Raw genomic sequence first — 17,692 nt, forward strand, 5'->3', positions numbered from 1 at the left:
ATGGAACCAGGAAATCAAACACATGCTGCAGAATTTCTCTTCCTGGGGTTTTCAGCAAAGTCAGAGACTCAGTTCATGCTTTTCGGGCTGTTCCTGTGCGTGTACTTGGTCACATTCACTGGGAATGTGCTCATCATCCTGGCCATCTTCTCAGACTCCCGCCTCCACACCCCCATGTACTTCTTCCTGGCCAACCTGTCCTTTGTAGACATCTGCTTCACCTCCACCACTGTCCCCAAGATGCTCTGAACATCCAGACTCAGAGCAAAGTTATCACATATGCAGGCTGCCTCAGCCAGACATTTTCTGCATCTGTATTTGGATGTCTGGACAATGTACTCCTGACCGTGATGGCCTATGACCGCTTTGTGGCCATCTGTCACCCCCTGCACTACTCGGTCATCATGAACCCCCAGCTCTGCGGGCTGCTGGCCTTCGGGTCCTGGTGCATCAGTGTCATGGGCTCCCTGCTTGAGACCTTGAGGATTTTGAGGTTGTCCTTCTGCACAAACATGGAAATCCCACACTTTTTTTGTGATCTTCCTGAAGTCCTGAAGCTCGCCTGTTCTGACACCGTCATCAATAACATAGTGGTGTATTCTGCACCTGGCCTTCTGGCCATGATTCCTCTCCATGTAATACTGTTGTTTTACTATCAAATTGTTTCCTCCACACTCAGTATTTCATCAGCTGTGGGGAAGTACAAAGCCTTTTCCACGTGTGGTTCTCACCTCTCAGTGGTCTCCTTGTTCTGTGGCACAGGCCTCAGGGAATACCTCAGTTCTGCAGCAACTTTATCCACTAGGACGAGTCTGGTGGCCTCGGTGATGTACACCATTGTCACCCCCATGCTGAACCCTTTCATCTACGGCTTGAGGAACGTGGACAAGAAGGGGGCCCTGAGCAGGCTCCTCGGCAGGGGGGTGCCTCTCAGTGTCAGGACCATCACAGGACTCTCCTGAGTAGCTGGGCACACAATATGGAGGCCCAGAGATCCTGGCTTCCTCCATCCACTATTTTAATTTTTTCCTCAAGTGTACACATTTTAAAGATGTTCTCTCTTTGTGTCTTCCTTCTCTATTTTTCTTCAGGTTATATCTTGGTGTGAATACAACCTGGTATTTTCTCAGTAATCTTCAGTAATGGTTTGGATTTCTTAAAAAATTAAGAAGGGCATGTATTGCATGGAGCACTGGGTATTATAGGCAAATAATGAATCATGGAAGTTTACATCAAAAACTTGGGATGTACTGTATGATGACTAACATAACATAATAAAAAATTTTATAAAAAAGTCAAATGTCATGTATTTAATATCTATCCTCAGAGTGATGAGATATGTGCCTATTTTTGGAAATGTCCCAAAAACAAATTTACAGAGATGTTTCCTCTGGTCATGTGAATAAAATCAACTCAAATATTTGCCCCCCCTTCTTTCCTGATCTAATTCACTTTCCTTCCAGTGACACCAACTTTACTAAATTTCTCTGCTTACCCAAAATATAGATTCCTTGAATTTCAGAAAGGTCTCTTACCTAACTTTGAAACTGTAATGCTTAATACAGTTCTCAGGATGGAGTTTATGCTTAGTGAATATTTGTTGAGTGAAAAGTAGATGTGTGGGTGGTTAAATACAGTCAGGATCAGGAAAAATATATTGATTTAATGAAAGTTTTTGAGCTAGAAAAAAAATCTGGTCTTTGTTTGTTTGTTTTAGTAGGCTCATTGGCCAACATGGAACACAAAGCAGGTTTGAACTTACATGGAACACAAAGCAGGTTTGAACTTACAACCCTGAGATCAAGACCGGAGCTGAGATCAAGAGTCAGCCAGTTAACAGAGTAAGTCACCCAGGCCTTCCAAGAAATTTGGTTATTGATATGGATATTGATAACAAAAAATAATAATAGTACTCTGCCATCACTGTTTAAGTGCTTATACACATTATCTCATGAAAGTTTCCCGGTAACATTTATGTGATTAATATCATTTCCCATTTATTACAGAGGAGTAGGTGGAGCTTATGGTATCTAGCTGATTGGCTCTAAGTCACTCAAGGTGGTGAAAAGGCTCATCCCTTCTGAGGTCTGGGGAGGGCTGCCTGATTCAGATGTTCTATTGGGCATCACAATATGCTGCCTCCAGCCATAGCTTAGTATCATAACAGTTTAATCTCTAACACGTAATTGCACACTTCTAGAAGTCAGCTCCCCAGCTAAGAAATGTTCTGTCTCTGGGGGCAGAGCCTTAGAAATAAATCACAACCTGTGCTGAGATTTGTTACGGTTTCCTTAATATTATAATTTCACTTCATTAGATTGTTACAAAGGGTAGCACATTTCCATGTTTATATATTAATTTGCATGTATTCTTTCCATAATTTTGGTTTGCATCCCTAGATCATTTCTCATCTCAGGTATTTATATTCTAATTCATTTAAAAAAAACTTTTTAAGTTTCTCCACTTTATGCTTTGTGAGAGACAATGTGTTCTACATATTTTCCCTAGTTTCACAGTGCTTTTAAATTTCCTTTATTGTTGGACTTACACATTTTCATGCCCTGAAATCCATCAATTATGTTCTCGGTTCTTTTACTTCCAACTGGTACATGTTCAGAGGATTAATCCAATCTTTCCTCTAGAATTCTGATGATATTTCACATTTTTTCTGTAAGTTCATTTTAGTCATTTTATTTTTCTACAAGTTCACTGTTTTATTACAACAAGTGTTGGCATTAAGATAAAATTTAATGTAACCAGTTGTTACTAGTTACAAATGGTCCAGCACCATTTATTTCTTTTTTTTCTAATAATATTTATTTTGTTATATTAGTCACCATACAGTACATCCCCAGTTCTTGATGCAATGTTCCATGATTCATTACTTGCATATAACATCCAGTGCACCATGCAATATGTGCCCTCCTTAATACCCATCACCAGCCTATCCCAATCCCCTACCCCCCTCCCCTCTGAAGCCCTCAGTTTGTTTCTCAGAGTCCATAGTCTCTCATGGTTCATTCCCCCTTCTGTTTACCCCCCCCTTATTCCTCCCCTCCCTCTCCCACTGATCCTCCTATCTCTCATGTTCCATATATGAGTGAAACCATATGATAATTGTCTTTCTCTGCTTGACTTATTTCACTTAGCATAATCTCCTCCAGTCCCGTCCATGTTGCTGCAAATGTTGGGTAATCGTTCTTTCTGACAGCTGAGTAATATTCCATTGTATACATGGACCACAGCTTCTTAATCCAGTCATCTGTTGAAGGGCATCTCGGCTCCTTCCACAACTTAGCTATTGTGGATGTTGCTGCTACAAACATTGGGGTGCATATGGCCCTTCTCTTCACTACGTCTGTATCTTTGGGGTAAACACCCAGTAGTGCAATGGCTGGATCATAGGGTAGCTCTATTTTTAACTTTTTAAGGGACCTCCACACTGTTTTCCAAATGGCTGCATCAACTTGCATTCCCACCAACAGTGTAAGAGGGATCCCCTTTCTCCACATCCTCTCCAACATTTGTTGTTTCCTGTCTTGTCCATTTTTGCCATTCTAACTGGTGTAAGGTGGTATCTCAGGGTGGTTTTGATCTGAATTTCCCTGATGGCTAATGATTTTGAACATTTTTTCTTGTGTCTGTTAGCCATTTGTATGTCTTCATTGGAAAAGTGTCTGTTCATATCTTCTGCCCATTTATTGATTTGATTATTTGTTTCACGTGTATTGAGTTTGAGAAGTTCTTTGTAGATCTTGGATACCAGTCTTTTATCTGTAGTGTCATTTGCAAATATCTTCTCCCATTTCGTGGGCTGCCTCTTATTTTTTTTTTTTTTGACTGTTTCCTTGGCTGTGCAGAAGCTTTTTATCTTGAGGAAGTCCCACAAGTTCAATCATATGTTATCTCGTAATTAACCAGAGACATAAAGGTTCTATATTCTAGAAACTACAAATCACTCTTGAAAGACATTGAAGAAGAAAGCACCATTTATTTCAAAAGCCTTGCTTTCCTCATCGATTTTGATTACACTTTTATAATATGACCGCTTTTTATTTTGTAGGATTTTTGTTTTCTTATTCTCCTGTATCCTCCTTAAGCCAATTTAGGCTTAAGTACTGACAATGATTTGACAGGGGTGGCAATATACTCAGATTAAAACATCAATATACGGGTCATCATGTGCCTTGGCTTACTGTTGCTGTGGTAACAGTGACCACAGACTTAGTGGCTTAAAAAGAGCACAAAGATAATTACCTTACAGTTCTGGAGATCAGATGTCCATAACGACTCTCCCTGGGGTAAAAATTAAATGTCTGTAGGCTTGCATTATTTAGTAGAGGCTCTAAGGAGTAATCTACTCTCTTGCCTTCTCCAGCTTCTAGACACTGCCCCCATCCCCTGTCCCATGGACATGCCCTCCATCTTCAATGCCTGCAGTGGCCAGGTGAGTCTTTCTTATGTCTCATCTCTTAGACTTTTATTGCTGCCTCCTTTATCTATTCATGGACCCTTTAAGTTCTATTTTAAGGTTGGGTGAGTAGCAATCCTAATTACCTCAAGAACTATAATTCTTTTTCTCTCATAACCTAATATTTTCACAAGTTCTGAGGATTGGGATGTGGACATTTTGGGAAAGCCGTCATTCTGCCTAACATTCCACATGACACAAATTTGCCCAAATGTATGTGAGCTGAAATCTGTTAGTGGAGCTTCTAGGAAAACATGTATTTTTCTGAATGGGAGGGGGAAAACAGCTTTCAAAATGGTGAAAGATAAGTTTTTTCCACATCTTTTTCCCAAGGAGCACCAGTTTAGACGGTAACTGATGGTGAGAGTCCTTCATGGAAGTAGAAGTGTCCAACGAAGTAACTCAAGCCCCAAGTTGGAGCAAAATACACCCAGCATTAAACATACTGAGGAGAGTAAAAGGAACAACTACACTTTACCCACATACCCTCTACCACAGAGCAGCACATCCAGTGCCACAGGAGCTCTTCTTGGCCAAGGACTTCTCCTGGGGATGAATGTGAGAGGGTGCAGGTGAGTGCCTGGCTCCCCATCTGTGAAGGATGCTGCCGGTGACACCCACTTCATTCTCAGAACACCCAGAAAACTATCCCAGAGGAAAAGCAATCCTGGACTCACTTCCTGTCCCAAGAGACCTTTTGTGGTGTCATCATGAGCTTGGGAAATGTGGAACTTAGATGGCCCCAAATAGTCCTCATGGATGGAGCGCCTGCTTTGTGCCACGGAATTTCCTGTGAGCTCTAAAATATTACTAACTTCTCAGACTGAAACCTTAGATGGAATTTCTCCAGTTTAGATATAAAGGAATAAAAGCTTAGCAGGTTCATTTCCTGTCATGAGGGAAAAGAGACACCTGTACACTTGTCTGAACAGCTAAAGTCAAATCTGAAGTGGGTGGGAGGATTCTGGGAGAAGAAGAAGACACCTGACTCTGACACTGGACCAGAACCTCAGCACACAAAAGTGACTACAGACCAAGAGGGACAACATCATTGGCAGGGAGCTAGTTACAGAATCAGACTCTCAGGGCCACCTTAGACATGCCAAATTAGTAACAGCACTTCCCAAGTTATGACAGTCAAAAATTTCTCCAGAGAATTTCAAGTGTCCCCTGGAGGCAAAATCATGACTGGCTGGGAACCACTGGGCTATATTGTTACATTCCAATCAAAACACATCATTTCTTAATGACACAGATCATAATTCTGGGTCAATCACTCAACACTTCCAAGTCACATTTCTACAAATGTGCAATGAGGCTCATCATTTTATGGTCCTCATAGAATGGCTTTTGGACAAAATAAGTGAGATTATATAAGATTCTGAGCTCAGCCCATAGTGCATTAAAAGGTCTAAATTGATCTCTTATAACTATGAAATATTTTGGTAGTGAATGACTAGATGTCAATTTTTAACTTCTATTAAAACACTGAAATTCTAATTGATTTGTCAAAAGAATTACGAATCCAAGGATTGTTGTACCCATGGTTTTACAGGAAAAGAACACACGTTTGCTTTTTGGAGAAGGAAGAAAAATCTTCTGGAGCTATCAGGAGTTGTGCTCCCAGCACAAGTCAATATTTTGCAGACATAGGGAACACAGTCAAGACAGGTTCATCAGTCTTAGATTTGGAAAAAAAATTCACTCAGGGCCGTAGAAATTTCAATCTTAGAGCTCTGGATGCCAGCCAAGTTCAGGGAAGTGTAATAAACATTGGATGTGCCTGAATTCTAACCTGGTCCCTTGGGAACAGAGAATCTACAGGAAATGATTCCATTCAGTGCAGGCAAGTTCCCATGAGGAGACATGCTCAGGGATTGGAGTAATAATGGGGAAAGTGTCTAATGAGCAGGTATAGGGAACAGATACAGCAAACAGAGGAGTTGTAAATATCCCCTCTGCTGCAGCCCCTGGGCATGTTCAACCTTGAGCTGGAGGAGACATGGTTTTTGTGTTTGGATTCCTAAGTCTGCTGGGGGACCCATGCCTCACTCCTTCCGGCTCTCCTGTCTGGGAACAGGGCTTCAGTCTCCACCATCAACACTCCGGAGAAGAATTCAGACCTCCACATAGAGACATTCCTCTCAAAGACCCCATCCGGGTGAGTCTCAGATATCATGAAGTATTTCAAGAAAGAGTCAGAGAGAATGGAAGCTGAAAGTTTTTACCTGAGGTCACCTGAAAGCTTAAGCAGCCCAGCCCAGAGCCACGAGATCATCGTGTTTGTTGGAGTGGCGAACTCATTCATTTAGAGTCAATTTATTTAATTTTTTTAATAATTTTTATTTTGTTATAATAGTCACCATACAGTACATCCCCAGTTTTTGATGCAATGTTCCATGATTCATTATTTGCATATAACACACAGTGCACCATGCAATACGTGCCCTCCTTAATACCCATCACCAGATTATCCCAATCCCCCACCCCCTCCCCTCTGAAGCCCTCAGTTTGTTTCCCAGAGTCCACAGTCTCTCATGGTTCATTCCCCCTTCTGATTAACCCCCTTCATTCTTCCCTTCCTTCTCCTACAGATCTTCCTATTCCTTACGTTCCATAAAAGAGTGAAACCATATGGCATTTTAAACAAAGAAATGTTTGTGCACTTAGCAATACAAGGATTACTGTTGACAATTAGGTGATGGGAATAAAAATCCTGTTGGATGAGACTAAAAAAGGAATGGGAGGTACTGTCTTCCAGGAAAATGTGAACACTTCCAAGGAGATTTGCAGTAAAGGGGACTATGAAAATAGGCTATTAGGTATGGAGGCAGGTGAAGTGCAGTGAGGGATTTAAATATATTTTTTAAATGGGTATAATGTAGCACATTCCGTATTCGTTAGAAAGATCCAGACCAGGATTCTTAATTCTAGGAAGCACTGAGGGCTGCTGGAGGGGAGGTGGGTGGGGGGATTGGGTAACTGGGTGATGGGCAATAAGAAGGGCACGGGGTGTTCTATGCAACTGATGAATCACTGAACTCTACCTCTGAAACTAATAATACACTGTATGTGAATTAATTGAATTTAAATTAAATTAAATTAAATTTTTTAAAAAAGTAAAGAAAGTCCAGACCAATGGAGGGAGCCACTACCTTGCAACCGCTGTTCTTGAGACATATATCTCACAGAATCCTCTCTCACATAGGTATTCACTTAAAAAGTTTATTTACAGCACATTCAGGCATATGCTAAAGGGCTTTAGTTTTCACTTATTTCATTACCTGGAGGTGGATTATATTTTGGGGTTTATTAGCCATTTACTCTCTCCATCCCAAATCATCTATTCAAGTTCTTTGCCTGTATACTGGGGTCTGAGCGTTCTTATCCTTGTTTTTGTTGTTCTTGCCAAATCATTTTTTTTCTTCCATTTGATTGCACTCTTTCCAACAAATAAGTACAAATGTTTAAGCTGAGTTTGCTATTTGCTGTTTAATTCTTGTATGTATGTACAAATGTATTTGCTGGGTAATGTGAGAGTTTATAAACTTTGACCGGTCCGATCTATCTGTCAGGCATGTTTTGTCCCCACCCATTGCTTTTTATGTGGTTCTTAATAAACTGACTTTTGTATGCGTTGCTGTCAAACTTCACATCTATGCCTGCTGCTTACTGCTGCCTTTTGCCTTTTGTGATTAGATCTATTTTCTAAACTAGCCCTCATCTTCTGCCATTCTGTGGAACACATTCTTTTTTTGCATTCAACTTAACACATTTTTCACAAACGTGTTTGACTCTACTTCTGTTTATATAGGATGACATTATCATTTTAGATACTGCTCTCTGCAAACTTTTAGAATAAGTTATAATTTTAAATTATATTTTCTTATTCTTTTTATTAGTTTTTTTTTACCCATTCCATTTTGATTTAGAGATCTGTGTTAATGTGATGAAATTGTTGTTATTTTATATCTTTTCTTGCAGGAGTTAGTCTTTTTCTTTTTATTTCTTCAAAATTGTTTTATTTATTTTAGTAATCACAGCACCCAATGTGGGACATGAACCCATGACCCCGAGTTCAAGAGGTACATGTTCCTCAGACCGAGCTAACCAGCACCCAGAAGTCAGTCTTTTTAAATTCAACTGAGATTAATAAGATTGTTTTGAATCCACTGTATCTCAGCTTTCTTTACCCTGCGTGTTTTTATTTTATAAATTTTTCTTCTAAAAACGTGTTTCTATCCAAATGCACACCTTTTCCAAACAACAAAAGTGCACAAAGGAGGTGAGGTCCTGCTCATTTGGATCCTGTGTCAAACAAAGCAAGGAGAGTGGGTGACATAAATGTGTGTGTGACCAAGGTCCTCAGGGATATTCATACGAAGGAAGTTAATCGGTTTCTGAGGCATGTCTCAGATTTTATAGAGTATATTGTAGGCACGCCTACACGTGTGGGACCAAAATCAGAAACAGGAGTGGAGCGTGCCCAGGGGTTTGTCAGAGACTGAAACTCAAAGCCCAGGAATTACAAAGCAAAGATGCTCCAGGGGTGCCTGGCGGGCTCAGCTGGAAGAGCATCCAAGTCTTGCTCTCAGTGTCTTGTGTTCGAGCCACACACTGGGTTTTAAATAAAGAAAACTTATTTTTTTAATTAAAAAAAAGAAAAGGTGCCATAAAGAAATGTGAGAGAAAGGGTTGCCTCATCTGTTCCTTCCTGAGCCATTCAAGGACAAGGGTGGCCAAACACATAGGAATAAATATGGAATAAAAACTAGATTGAGGGCCTGATGTGGGTACTGTAATGAGATGATTGGGGAAATAAAAGTACAGTCAGTGTGCGGTCCCTGAATCTGGAGGAACCCCAGCACCCAAACTGACTGCCCACTCTCTCTGCAGCCTGGATGTTCTAATGGGCTCTTCATTCACAGTGCTTTTTCATCATTGCCCGGAAGTGCCATCCTTCTATTCTTTTAAATTATTTTATGTATTTATTCTGGGGGGGGGGCAGGAGCAGAGGGACAGGGACAAGCAGACTCCCACTGAGCAGGCAGCTGGACTCAGGGTTCCATCCCAGGACCGTGGGATCAACACCTGAGATGAAGGCAGACACTTAACCAACTGAGCCCCCCAGGAACCTTGGAAATGCCCTTCTTTTAAAACTATTCCTTCATTTGTTGACATGGATAAGAATCTTTTGACTGTATCCCAGAACAAAACATGCCTTTTACATGTGATCCAGCAGCTGTGCACAGGCAAACACAGAAATAAATACATTTGCGCGCACACACACACACACACACACACACACAGGACTCAACAAGGAGAACCATGAAATGATTTGGTATGAACTCTGACCATGTACGATGCACTCTGATATTTTCCATTGTGCCTTCTTTATCCTATTCCATTTATTCTTACAAACCACAGTCTGACCCACAGATGGTCCTAGTCTCAGAATATGGCAAACATTCCTCTCCCATATCCTCCATTCCTGTGCTAGTAGCTCCCTGCTTCTGTTCTCTCTCTCATCACTGGCAACTGCTCTGAGCAGAGATTGTCTCATTACTTCACGCAATATGTATTTATTCCTACTTTTCCAAACTATACTAGGGGTAAAGCTCAAGAGTCTGTATAACGTGCCCCAGGGCACCCACAGTCTAGCAGGGAAACATACATGGAAGTAAATAAGAGTCACATAGTGATAACCCCTACATCTAAATTACTGCAAGATGAAGCATACTTTTTCTGTGGGAATGTTAAAAAAAAAAAAAAAAAAAAAAAAAACAGAACAAAAACAGGTGCCTGGGTGGCTCAGTTAGTTAAGCGTGTGCCTTCGACTCAGGTCATGATCCCAGGGTCCTGGTATCCAGTCCCACATCGGGCTCCCCCTGCTCTGTGGGAAGCCTGCTTCTCCCTCTCCCTCTGCCTGCTGCTCCCCCTTCTTGTGCTCTCTCTCTCTCTGTCAAATAAATTAATAAAATCTTAAAAAAAAAGAACAAAAAGATTCATGAAGGAGATGACTCCTTGCAGTCTGAAAGAGGCGATGGGATTGTGAAGATAGAGAGGAGGTGAGTGATCCCTGAGAGACCAGTGGTCAACTCCCAGCAAAGGGCAGCAGGTGTTTGGAGCCTCCGAGCCTGGAGACTGGGGCTTCAGGTGAAGGAACAACTCAAGTTCGGTGTTTGTGACATTGATGTCGATGAGGCAGTGGGAGTGGGAAGCGGGTAGATGGGCCAAGGAAGGCAAGCAAAGTGTTGGAAGTTATGGAATTTGGGGTTCAGTCTCCAGTAGGGAGTCACCAAGAAGGGGTTAAGATGCAGAGTTGGGACAGTAACTTAAATGCAATATAGAAAGAGCTTCCTGGGTAAATGTGAATATTGGCTAGAGGGCACCAGCCCGTGGTAGGTGGAGAGATGACAAGGGACTGAAAGGAGGCTGTGGAACTGGGGATCCAGAGGTTGGGAAGCGATGGGGACAGTGAGAGAAACCTCAGCCAAATCTCATCACCAGTGATCAGCACTTGTTCTCAACAGGAGGGAACTAGGCTAAGGTCTTTCCATATATTCACTACATCTGTCAACCACCTGAGAAGGATGGACAGCTCGAGCCCTACTATTCGGGGGAGGATATTAACCTTTATTACAGTTTGGTTGTGCTCCAAATTCAAACAGCAAATATGCATAGATCCAAAATTCAAAACCCTAGTTTCTGATTATAAAGTTTTGCATTTTTATTATTTAGAAAGTTCTTTTAACAAATCATCTTTTAAAATCCCCCACTTCTGTTGTACTGTGTGTATTTCCTTTAGTGAGTTGTGGGTGTCTCCCCTTTGCCTGTTATTCTGGTGGGATGTTCAATGGGTCAGATGTCTTGATAAAGTAAAATCCTCCCTACTTTTTCTTTTGGATAAATGGCCTTTTGCTTCTTTATTATTCTGGGCATCAAGACACTGTAACTGGGGTTGGAGTGTTGCCATAACCAAGGACATTTGCTCCTTCTCACCATCTCTGGTGGCCCCCTGAGCTTATTCGATCTTTCTGCCTACTCTAATTCCTCAAAGGTTTTGGAATGGATTTTTTATGTTTCTTTAACTACTGGGTGTAAAATGATCACATTAAAATAGAGACCCATGATTACATGCTCATAGGAGACTTAACTCCTGGGTTAAGTCCTGGAATTTGGATGCAGTTTTACATATTTAGGGGAAGGACAATCTGATGTCAGCAGCTTTCTTGTATCCCTGTTTGCATAATTATTGTGGTGGAGGTGACAATAGCCTGGCAGTGATTTTTAGAACAAAAAAAAGAACAAAGGAAAAGCAGAATGGTGAAGGGGAGTGGGAGATATGGCTTCTGGTTAAGGAATGAATGAGTCATGGGAATAAAGGGCACAGCCCAGGGAATGTAGTCACTGATAAGGTCACAGTGTTGTGTGGTGGCAGATGGCAGCTCCACACGTGTGAGCACGGCGTGGTGTTTAAACTGATGAATCATCGTGTTGTACACCTGAAACTAATGTGACATTGCATGTCAACCATACTGAGATTTTAAATATTAATGTGAAAAAACCCAAGTCAAACTCAGAGTCTTTGCATCAGTTGTTCCCTCTGATGTGCACACAGGGATAACCTTGTGTCTCCTGCTGTTTCCTCCTCGAGGTAACACCTCCGTCCACTGTTTCATTTCTACTGGCTTTTCTTCATAGCACCTCTCACAGTCTGATATTCTATCTAATCTTGTTTTTTTCTTTATCTTCTCCCTCACTGAACTGCGCAGACTTATGTTTCCTTACACCTATACTCTTTGCCTGGAGGTCAGTCAGTGCTCAATTTTATTCCTCAAAAGTGTGACAGAATGTCTCATTAACAGTATAGAATATATGAGTACTTGCACAAAAGGCCAAGTGTGGGATGGGCATTCCTACTCAGAGCTGGGATGTCCCAACAGGGGACAAGTTCCATATAAAAACTGTGGATATTGACTTTTTTCAAAAAAGATTTTATTTATTTATTTGAGAAAGAGAGAGAGAGAGCAGGAGCAGGGGGAGGGGGAGGGGGAGGGGCAGAGAAGAAGCAAACTCCCTGCTGTGGGGAGAGCCCAAAGCAGGGCTCACTCCTAAGACTCTGGGATCATGACCTGAACCGAATGCAGACACCTAACTGACTGAGCCACCCCAAGATATAGCCTTTCCGACTGCAAAGTAAAAATTGCAGAATTTCAATGTTATTTGTTATGTTCAGTATTGAAAAATTAGTCTTGTTATTTTTTGTTCTCTGGTAGTCTTCTCCACCATATGGAACCAGGAAATGATACAGAAATTTCAGAATTCCTTCTTCTGGGATTATCAGAGAAACCAGAACTGCAGCCCCTCATATTTGGGCTTTTCCTCTCCATGTACCTGATCACTGTGTTTGGAAACCTGCTCCTCATCCTGGCCGTCAGCTCTGACTCCCACCTCCACACCCGCATGTACTTCTTCCTGGCCAACCTGTCCTTTGCAAACATCTGTTTCACCTCCACCACCGTCCCCAATATGCTCCAGGACATCCACACTCAGAGCAAAGTCATAACCTATGAAGGTTGTATCACTCAGATATACTTTTACCTACTCTTTGCAAGCTGGGATGCCTTTCTCCTGGCTGAGATGGCCTATGACCGCTTCGTGGCCATCTGTCACCCCCTGCACTACATGGTCATCATGAACCCCCGGCTCTGTGGACTGCTGGTTCTGGTGTCCTGGATCATGAGTGCCCTGAATTCCTTACTGCAAACCTTAATGATGTTACGGCTGACATTCTGCAGAGAGGTGGAAATCTCCCACTTTTTCTGTGAAATCAATCAGGTGGTCCGACTTGCCTGTTCTGACCCCTTTCTTAATGACATGATGATGTATTTTGCAACAGTGGTGCTGGCTGCTGCTCCCCTGGCTGGGATCTCTTACTCTAAGATAGTTTCCTCCATTCTTGGGATCTCAACAGCTCAGGGCAAGTATAAAGCATTTTCCACCTGTGCATCTCACCTCTTGGTTGTCTCCTTATTTTATTGTACGAGCCTAGGAGTGTACCTTAGCTCTGCTGTTACACAGAACTCCCACACAAGTGCAGTGGCCTCAGTGATGTACACGGTGGTCACCCCCATGCTGAACCCCTTCATCTACAGCCTGAGGAACAGAGACATAAAGGGGGCTCTGAAAAGAATTGTAAGTGTTACAGTGATGTGAGGGCCAGTGGTCCTGGGGCTGAAGAAAAGCCCATGATCGCAGGGCTCACAGCCTCAGGCCAGGAACTGCTATTCTTTGATCAGGCTTTGGAAGTAGAGCCTTCTATTTATTTCCTGGAATTTCCCTTGGTTTGAATTCAACTTCCCATACATTTAAGTACTTACTTTATTAAGCTTCTGCTCTGTCTGATACACAGACAGTTTTCTCCTTTCTCTAATTTCATATATTCCCAGGGGTTTCACAAGCCTTGGATCACAACTGCCTGGAATTTTCTATATCATACATGGGGCAAGTTGAGTTTCTTTTAAAAAATTTCATTTTAACCCACTTATCTCATGCCAAGTAAATTTTCCCTAGATTTCCTAAAAGAATGCATGGGTTGTAGTCTTCATATGGAAGAAACTGTACTTGGCCACTAAGCCCTTCACATAACTTTATTGTAGAGTAGAATACAAAACCCCAATTTTCACCTAGAGTCTGTCAGTCTTTTTACATCACTACCTCACTCCTCCTCCTGATTATGTGGACTCTAACGCTGTTGCCTGTAAGTCTCGGGATCCTGACAGGGACACTCAGGCTAGGAAAGCCCGGGTACCCCCTGCACCCCTGTGCTTGTGGACATTCCCACAGACGCTTCCCTGACCAGAGCCTCTGCTGTGGCTGCACCAGCCCTTGTGTTCTTACTGTGACTGCAAGACAGGCCTCAGCAGCACCCATCAGAGACTCTAACAAGACAAGGTTCATCATCACAGGTTCTTGTAGGGATCAGCAGAAAGGTCTAGGGGGCCTGTTATTGGGGTCCATGGGCGGAGTGACTAAGGGTTTGCAGGTTCACTCTTTATTGACCAGCTTAAAACATCAGAGTGAAATTCTGGCACAGAAGGGAAGGCACAGCCACTCATGTGTCAGTATGGAGATGACCCAGGGCTTTCTGCGGAGGTTTGTCTGCAGCCTGACTGCTTCTCTGGTGATAGTGTCCCACACCCGACAATGTGTCTGTTCAGCATGGTTGTCTCCGAAACGGAGGCTTCAGAAATCAAAACTTAATGTCAGGTACCTTCTCTACAAACATGCTCCTGTGCTTTAAAACTAGCTTCCTTGTTTTATTCTGTTATTCACTTGGGTGTCCTAATGCCTGCCATAGTCACTAGCAAATGCTGATGAGCAAACATATAGCTCCAGTGGAGTCTACATGGAAAGAGAATTTGACAAATAGTTTGACCTGATATGCTGTTAGTGTCAGAGATGACCACAAATATGAGGATGTATTTTCTTTGGGTATATCCCAGTAGCGGGATCCTTAGATTGTAGGGTAGTCTTATTTTCAATCTTTTTAGCCCCTCCACTCTGTTTTACAAGTGGCTGCACCAGTTTGCATTCCCACCAGCAGTGCAAGAGGTTTCCCCTTTCTCCACATCCTTGTCAACATCTGTTGTTTCCTGTGCCATTAATTTTATCCAGTCTGACAGGTGTCAGGTGATACCTCATTGTGATTTTCATTTGCTTTTCCCTGCTGATGAGTGACATTGACCATCTTTCCATGGGTCTGTTGATCACCTGGATGTCGTCTTTGGAGAAATGTCTGGTCATGTTTCTGGTCACTTTTAATTGAATTACAATTAACTTCTTTGGTGTAAGTTCTTTATATGTTTTGGATTATTAATCCCTTATAGGATATATCATTTCCAAATATTTTTCACCACTCAGTAGTTGTGTTTTTGTTTTGTTGACCGTTTCCTTTGCTGTGCAGAAGCTTCTTATTTCAAAGCAGCCATTTACAGCATGGTTGGATCTAGAGGGTATCATGCTAAGGGAAATCAGTCAGTCAGAGAAAGACTGATATCATATAATTTCACTCATATGTGGAATTTAGGAAACCAAAACGAACAATGAAAAAAAGAGACAAACAAAAGTCTAGACTCTTCAATATGGGGAACAAAGTGGTGGTTGCTGGGGGGGAATTCGGGAGGGGTTGGGTGAAATAGGAGATGGGGATTAAGAGCACACTTATTGTTATGAGCACTGAGCAACGTATAGAACTGCTGAATCACTATATTGTACACCTGAAACTAACATTACAATGTATGTTAATTATACTGGAATTAAAAAATAAAAAAAAATATTTAAGAACTTCCAGGGTGCAACATTTCAAACCACCATTTTATTAATAATCAAAATATTTCTTTTTTATGCTGTGCATCTATTTATTGAATATTATTTATTGATGACTGGTGTCCACAACTGAGGGGGTTTATTCACTGAGGTGACACATTGCTTAGTGTATCTATGTTTTATCACAGATTTGTTTTCCTGTTTCCACTTGAAAACTTCTAATGTTACCTGCTAATATGACCCTCTTGTTGTTCCGTGAAATAACTCCTTTTTCATAGAATTTGTCACAAATAGTAAAGGGTGGTGAAGGAACAATATTAGTATCATCAATTTTGTACCTCCTTCCTGCTCGGAAATCCCGTCCACTTGCATGATCAGGGGACGCTTCACACAAGAGCTGGATATCCTTCTGGTCCTGTGGTTCAGGGTCAACAGTTCTACACAACAAGCATGTCCTTCAAATACTCCCAGTGACCCAGAGGGGAGCCCACACCTCATCACTGCTCATAGAGTCCCTGGAAGGAAACGTGAATAATGACGAACTGCTCTCCTTAATGTCAGATCATACACCACAAATAAAAACCAGTGCTCACTAACTGCCTCCTGTCTGTTTGCTTGGATTATTGTGTTAGTCAACTATTGCTGATAACAGGCTGTCCTTGTCCTAGGGGATATCATTAATACCGCTAACATCAGATGACATCTGCTGGGAAGGGTTTCTGGTCTCTGCTGAGCTCCTTGTGGATATGGAGTCAGGTGTAAATCTCTACATTACGTTTCTAAGGCTCATCCATGGTGTCGTGTGAGGCTGTAATGCTCTTCTGTCTCGGCCACTCTATGGGCTCTCATTACTGCATTTCCATATGTGGGTTAATCTAGTCACAGAAAAAATGGTTTATCATGTGAGTTACTTAAATTTAATTCCACTGTTGGTACATCCATATTAACACTTGCTTTCTTCCCCATTAGAAGTGCTGTCTCTCACCCCTCTTATGTGAGAGTCAGCTGCCGATGTTCTAGATCCTACCAGTAGCCATGCACCATTAGATCTGTTCCACTGAATCAATCATTGGAGTACAATTATCCACATTAACCTGTATATGTAAAGGGTACGTTGGTGAATTAAAGGAGCTCCACAAAAATGAAGAGTATGCAGTGCGAGTGGTATGTGTAATTTAAGAGCGTACATAAGTTTTAACAGCTTTGTTAGGTAATTACTAAAAATTTAAGCTTCCTGAACATCATATTCCTCTTCCTGAAGGAAATGTGGGAATCTAAGGATAACTTCAGACTCCAGGAAACAAACTGAGATTTGTGGAAGGGAGAGAGAGGGGTGGGGGGATGGGGTAACTGGGGGATGGGCATTAAGGAGGGCACGGGATGTGATGAGCACTGGGTGTTATCCGTAATGGATGAATCCTTGAATGCTACGTCAGAAACTAATGCTGTACTACATGCTGGCTAATGGAACTTAATTGTCGGGTTTGGCCAGCAAACCCCGAGGCAGCGGATGAAAACATTATTCCAGACAACTTAGTAGGAGAAAGGAGAGGTCTGGGGACCAGACGCTCTAGTGGCGCAAGGCCCTGAGTAAAGCCTTGTCTCCAGTTTCATTGAGGTCTTAGCAATACATCAGACACAAGTGCAAAGCAAGGAGGAAAGTGTAACTTTAATGGTCAGGATAATAATACATGGATCAGAAGAGGGAATGAAGCATGAGAGACTATGGACTCTGAGAAACAAACTGAGGGCTTCAGAGGGGAGGGAGGGATAGGCTGGTGATGGGTAGTAAGGAGGGCACGTATTGCATGGTGCACTGGGTGTTATATGCAACTAATGAATCATGGAACTTTACATCAAAAACCAGGGATGTACTGTATGGTGACTAAC

At 42.0% G+C, this 17,692-nt stretch overlaps 1 pseudogene; it reads left to right on the forward strand.

The window, feature by feature from the left end:
* LOC123796210 (olfactory receptor 7C1-like) lies at nt 1–13,824 on the forward strand (annotated as a pseudogene).
* The last annotated feature ends 3,868 nt before the right edge of the window (nt 13,825–17,692 follow it).

This window comes from Ursus americanus, chromosome 14 (genome assembly GCF_024610735.1).
Source record: "Ursus americanus isolate L20-20 chromosome 14, mUrsAme1.1.p, whole genome shotgun sequence".
In the NCBI taxonomy this organism is placed as follows: domain Eukaryota; kingdom Metazoa; phylum Chordata; class Mammalia; order Carnivora; family Ursidae; genus Ursus; species Ursus americanus.